This window comes from Portunus trituberculatus, chromosome 2 (assembly GCF_017591435.1).
Source record: "Portunus trituberculatus isolate SZX2019 chromosome 2, ASM1759143v1, whole genome shotgun sequence".
NCBI classification, from domain to species: Eukaryota; Metazoa; Arthropoda; class Malacostraca; order Decapoda; family Portunidae; genus Portunus; species Portunus trituberculatus.
Window position 1 is genome coordinate 12,977,007 of NC_059256.1, and position 6,230 is coordinate 12,983,236.

The following is a 6,230-nucleotide window of genomic DNA, read 5'->3' on the forward strand; positions in this document are numbered from 1 at the left end:
GGGTATTTTAAGACAGTTTGACATGTTTTGAGGGCATTTTAAGACAGTTTGGCATGTTTGAGGGCATTTTAAGACAGTTTGGCATGTTTTGAGGGCATTTTAAGACAGTTTGGCATGTTTTGAGGGCATTTTAAGACAGTTTGGCATGTTTGAGGGCATTTAAGACAGTTTGGCATGTTTTGAGGGCATTTTAAGACAGTTTGGCATGTTTTGAGGCATTTAAGACAGTTTGAGGGCATTTTAAGACAGTTTGATGTTTTGAGGCATTTTAAGACAGTTTGGCATGTTTTGAGGGTTTTTTAAGACAGTTTGACATGTTTTGAAGACATTTTAAGACAGTTTGGCATGTTTTGAGGGTATTTTAAGACAGTTTGGCATGTTTGAGGGCATTTTAAGACAGTTTGACATGTTTTGAGGGCATTTTAAGACAGTTTGGCATGTTTTGAGACATTTTAAGACAGTTTGGCATGTTTTGAGGCATTTAAGACAGTTTGGCATGTTTTGAGGGCATTTTAAGACAGTTTGACATGTTTTGAGGGCATTTTAAGACAGTTTGACATGTTTTGAGGGTATTTTAAGACAGTTTGGCATGTTTTGAGGGCATTTTAAGACAGTTTGGCATGTTTTGAGGGCATTTTAAGACAGTTTGACATGTTTTGAGGGCTTTTTAAGACAGTTTGGCATGTTTTGAGGGCATTTTAAGACAGTTTGGCATGTTTTGAGGGCATTTTAAGACAGTTTGGCATGTTTTGCGGGCATTTTAAGACAATTTGGCTCATTGACATACATACAGACAAACATAAACTCGTGTATACAAATTTACAAAGACATTTATAAACATTCTCTCTCTCTCTCTCTCTCTCTCTCTTACCTCCCACTTCTGGAGAGAGGGGGGTGGGGAGGAGGGGATCTGCTCCTCGCTTGGGCTGGAGGAGAAGGGGAGGGAGGAGGGGGAGGGGGAGGTGGCGGTGGTGGTGGTGGTGGTGTTAGTCATTATCCTAAATCTTGATCTTATACTGTCTATCTCCAGTCTGTGTCTCTTCCGTTCCTCCTCCACTTCCCTGCGGCTTTCCTCCACCTGTAGTAGTAGTAGTGTTAGTAGTAGTGACTGAAAAAAATTGCTGGCTGAAAAAAATTGCTAGCTAAAAAATATCGACTGAAAATAATTGCTGGTTTAAAAAAAATTGCTGGGTTAAAAAAATAGTGACTGGAAAAAGTTGCTGGCTTAAATATACCGACTGACTGAAAAAAGTTGCTGGTTTAAAAAAAATACTGACTGAAAAAAATTTGCCAGCTTAAAAATCCCGACTGACTGAAAAAATATTGGCAGATTAAAAATACCGACTGAAAAAATTGCTGGCTTAAAAAAATACTGATTAAAACAAATTGCTGGCTTAAAAAATACTGACTAAAAAAATTGGCTGGCTTGAAAAAAATACTGACTAAAACAAATTGCTGGCTTAAAAAAATACTGATTAAAAAAAATTGCTGGCTTAAAAAAATACTGACTAAAAAAAATTGCTGGCTTCAAAAATACTGACTGAAAAAATTGCTGGCTTCAAAAATAGACTAAAAAAAATTGCTGGCTTAAAAAAAATACTGACTAAAACAATTTGCCAGCTTATAAATCCTGACTAACTGAAAAAAATTGCCAGCTTAAAAATAGCTGGCTTAAAAAAAATACTGACTAAAAAAAATTGCTGGCTTCAAAAATACTGACTAAAAAAAATTGCTGGCTGAAAAAAATTGCCGACTTACCACAAGAGCAATTTTCCTCTGCAAGTCCTTCTCCTTTTCCTCCTCCCACTGTCTTCTTGCTGTGGCTAAAAATCCTTCTCTTCTTCTTCTCTCCTCCTCTTCCCTCTCCTGCACATCCTTCCTCCAGTCTTCTCTCACACTCTCTCTCTCCTCCTTCACGGCCTCCTCCTTCTCCTCCCTCAGCCTGCAGAGAGAGAGAGAGAGAGAGAGAGAGTTAATAATGTAGAAATGTTGTCACTCTGCCTCTAGAACCACAAAAACACTCTTAAAAACCCTTATTACTTCAACTAGAGCCTTTCAAAAGAGTGTTTCTCCTGTTAATAATGCAGAAATATTGTCACTGCCTCTAGAACCACAAAAACACTCTTAAAAACCCTTATTACTTCAACTAGAGCCTTTCAAAAGAGTGTTTCTCCTGTTAATAATGCAGAAATGTTGTCACTCTGCCTCTAGAACCACAAAACACTCTTAAAACCCTTATTACTTCAATTAGAGCCTTTCAAAAGAGTGTTTCTCCTGTTAATAATGCAGAAATGTTGTCACTCTGCCTCTAGAACCACAAAACACTCTTAAAACCCTTATTACTTCAACTAGAGCCTTTCAAAAGAGTGTTTCTCCTGTTAATAATGTAGAAATATTGTCACTCTGCCTCTAGAACCACAAAACACTCTTAAAACCCTTATTACTTCAACTAGAGCCTTTCAAAAGAGTGTTTCTCCTGTTAATAATGCAGAAATGTTGTCACTCTGCCTCTAGAACCACAAAACACTCTTAAAACCCTTATTACTTCAACTAGAGCCTTTCAAAAGAGTGTTTCTCCTGTTAATAATGCAGAAATGTTGTCACTCTGCCTCTAGAACCACAAAACACTCTTAAAAACCCTTATTACTTCAATTAGAGCCTTTCAAAAGAGTGTTTCTCCTGTTAATAATGCAGAAATGTTGTCACTCTGCCTCTAGAAGCACAAAAACACTCTTAAAAACCCTTATTACTTCAACTAGAGCCTTTCAAAAGAGTGTTTCTCCTGTTAATAATGTAGAAATATTGTCACTCTGCCTCTAGAACCACAAAAACACTCTTAAAAACCCTTATTACTTCAAATAGAGCCTTTCAAAAGAGTGTTTCTCCTGTTAATAATGCAGAAATGTTGTCACTCTGCCTGTAGAACCACAAAAACACTCTTAAAACCCTTATTACTTCAACTAGAGCCTTTCAAAAGAGTGTTTCTCCTGTTAATAATGCAGAAATGTTGTCACTCTGCCTCTAGAACCACAAAAACACTCTTAAAAACCCTTATTACTTCAACTAGAGTTTTCAAAAGAGTGTTTCTCCTGTTAATAATGCAGAAATGTTGTCACTCTGCCTGTAGAACCACAAAACACTCTTAAAACCCTTATTACTTCAACTAGAGCCTTTCAAAAGAGTGTTTCTCCTGTTAATAATGCAGAAATGTTGTCACTCTGCCTCTAGAACCACAAAACACTCTTAAAACCCTTATTACTTCAACTAGAGCCTTTCAAAAGAGTGTTTCTCCTGTTAATAATGCAGAAATGTTGTCACTCTGCCTGTAGAACCACAAAACACTCTTAAAACCCTTATTACTTCAACTAGAGCCTTTCAAAAGAGTGTTTCTCCTGTTAATAATGCAGAAATGTTGTCACTCTGCCTCTAGAACCACAAAACACTCTTAAAAACCCTTATTACTTCAACTAGAGCCTTTCAAAAGAGTGTTTCTCCTGTTAATAATGCAGAAATGTTGTCACTCTGCCTCTAGAACCACAAAACACTCTTAAAACCCTTATTACTTCAACTAGAGCCTTTCAAAAGAGTGTTTCTCCTGTTAATAATGCAGAAATGTTGTCACTCTGCCTCTAGAACCACAAAACACTCTTAAAACCCTTATTACTTCAACTAGAGCCTTTCAAAAGAGTGTTTCTCCTGTTAATAATGCAGAAATGTTGTCACTCTGCCTCTAGAACCACAAAACACTCTTAAAACCCTTATTACTTCAACTAGAGCCTTTCAAAAGAGTGTTTCTCCTGTTAATAATGCAGAAATGTTGTCACTCTGCCTCTAGAACCACAAAAACACTCTTAAAAACCCTTATTACTTCAACTAGAGCCTTTCAAAAGAGTGTTTCTCCTGTTAATAATGCAGAAATGTTGTCACTCTGCCTCTAGAACCACAAAAACACAAGAATGGCCCCAGAATTTGAAGGGATGACATACGAGGAGAGACTAAAGGCTATGGATCTACCAACGCTGGAACAGAGAAGAGAGAGAGAGAGAGAGAGAGAGAGAGGGATCTGATACACATTTACGAGTGGACCAACGGACTGGACCAAGTGGATAATGAGAAACTGATCCCGAGAGAAGAATATGACACTAGAAGCACAAGATCGCATAGTAAGAAGCTCAGGTACGGAAGATGTCCCAGAGATATTAAAAAATCGAGTTTCCCGCAGAGATTATTGGGACGCGGACCAGTTGGAGTGAGTACGTAGCGTCAGAGAGTGCACAGTGTAGATTTGGAGATGGGGCCACAGAAACGTCAACCGCAGGCCTTGGAAAACTACAACACACACACACACACACACACACACACACACACACACACACACACACACACACACTCACCTCTCCGTCATCTCAGTCTTCAACGTTTCAGTGCTTTCCTCTCGACAAAACTTGTCTCTAAAATCTTGACAATTCTTTCTTTCTCGTCCTGAAGTCTCTCCCTCAGTTTCTCCTCCACTTTCTCCTCCAGGCCGGCTACCAGGGTCTGTGGAGGAGGAGGAGGAGGAGGAGGAGGAGGAGGAGGAGGAGGAGGAGGAGGAGGAGGAGGAGGAGGAGGAGGAGGAGGAGGAGGAGGAGGAGGACGAGGAGGATTAAATTAAAATATTGCACAAAAATTAATGTTGTCACAGATAAAATTCGTTTAAAAATAATTGAAAGATATATTTAACACACACACAGAGAGAGAGAGAGAGAGAGAGAGAGAGAGAGAGAGAGAGAGAGAGAGAGAGAGAGAGAGAGAGAGAGAGAGAGAGAAAACACAAAAACACCCTAAACACACCCAAAACACATCAAAACACCCCAAAAACACATCAAAACACACAAAACACACAAAACACATCAAAACACCCAAAACACTTCAAAACACCCCAAAACACCCCAAACACATCAAAACACCCCAAAACACATCAAACCACCCCAAAACACATCAAACACCCCAAAACACACAAAACACATCAAAACACACCAAACACCCTAAAACACACAAAATCACACCAAAACATCCCAAAACACATTAAACACCCTAAAACACATCAAAACGCCCCAAAACACACCAAAAACACCCCAAAACACATCAAAACACACCAAAACACCCCAAAACACATCAAAACACCCCAAAACATACCAAAACACCCCAAAACACATCAAAACACATCAAACCACCCCAAAACACATCATAACATCCCAAAACACATCAAAACACCCCAAACCATACCAAAACACACCAAAAACACCAAAACACATCAAAACACCCCAAAACACACCAAAAACACCCCAAACACATAAAAACACCCCAAAACACATCAAAACATCCCAAAACACATCAAAACACCCCAAAACACACAAAAACATCCCAAAACACACAAAAACATCCAAAACACATAAAATAACCTAAACACACCAAACACCCTAAAACACATCAAAACACCCAAAACACACCAAAACACCCAAAATACCCAAAACACATCAAACACCCCAAAACACACTAATAACACATCAAAACACACCAAAACACAAAACACCCCAAACCATACCAAACACCACAAAACACATCAAACATTCCAAAACACCCAAAATACACCAAAACACACAAAACACACCAAAACACATCAAACACCCAAAACACACAAAACACATCAAAACACCCCAAAACACTTCAAAACACCCCAAAACACATCAAAACACCCCAAAACACCTCAAACACCCCAAAATACACCAAAACACACAAAAACCCCAAAACACACAAAACACATCAAAACACACCAAAACACCCAAAACACACCAAAACACACCAAAACACCCCAAAACACCTCAAACACCACAAAACACACCAAAACACCTCAAACACACTAATAACACCCAAAACACATCAAACACCCCAAAACACACAAAACACATCAAACACCCCAAAACACCTCAAAACACACAAAACACTTCAAAACACCCAAAACACACAAAAAACATATCAAACAGCCAAAACACATCAAAACACCCAAAACACACAAAACACATCAAAACACCCCCCAAAACACACCAAAACACCCCAAAACACATCAAACACCCCAAAACACCCAAAACACACAAACACACACCAAACTCAAAACACATCAAAACACCCAAAACACAAAAAACACACCAAACACATCAAAACACCCCAAAACACATCAAACACCCCAA

The 6,230-nt window shown here is 38.7% G+C and overlaps 1 long non-coding RNA gene across 1 annotated transcript; it reads right to left on the bottom strand.

Moving 5' to 3' along the window:
- Positions 1–876: 876 nt before the first annotated feature.
- Positions 877–4,413, bottom strand: LOC123506174. Its single transcript, XR_006675365.1, has 3 exons — positions 4,395–4,413; positions 1,759–1,942; positions 877–1,078 (listed from the first exon to the last, which is right to left on the bottom strand). It is a non-coding gene; the product is annotated as an uncharacterized LOC123506174 (long non-coding RNA).
- Positions 4,414–6,230: the final 1,817 nt, after the last annotated feature.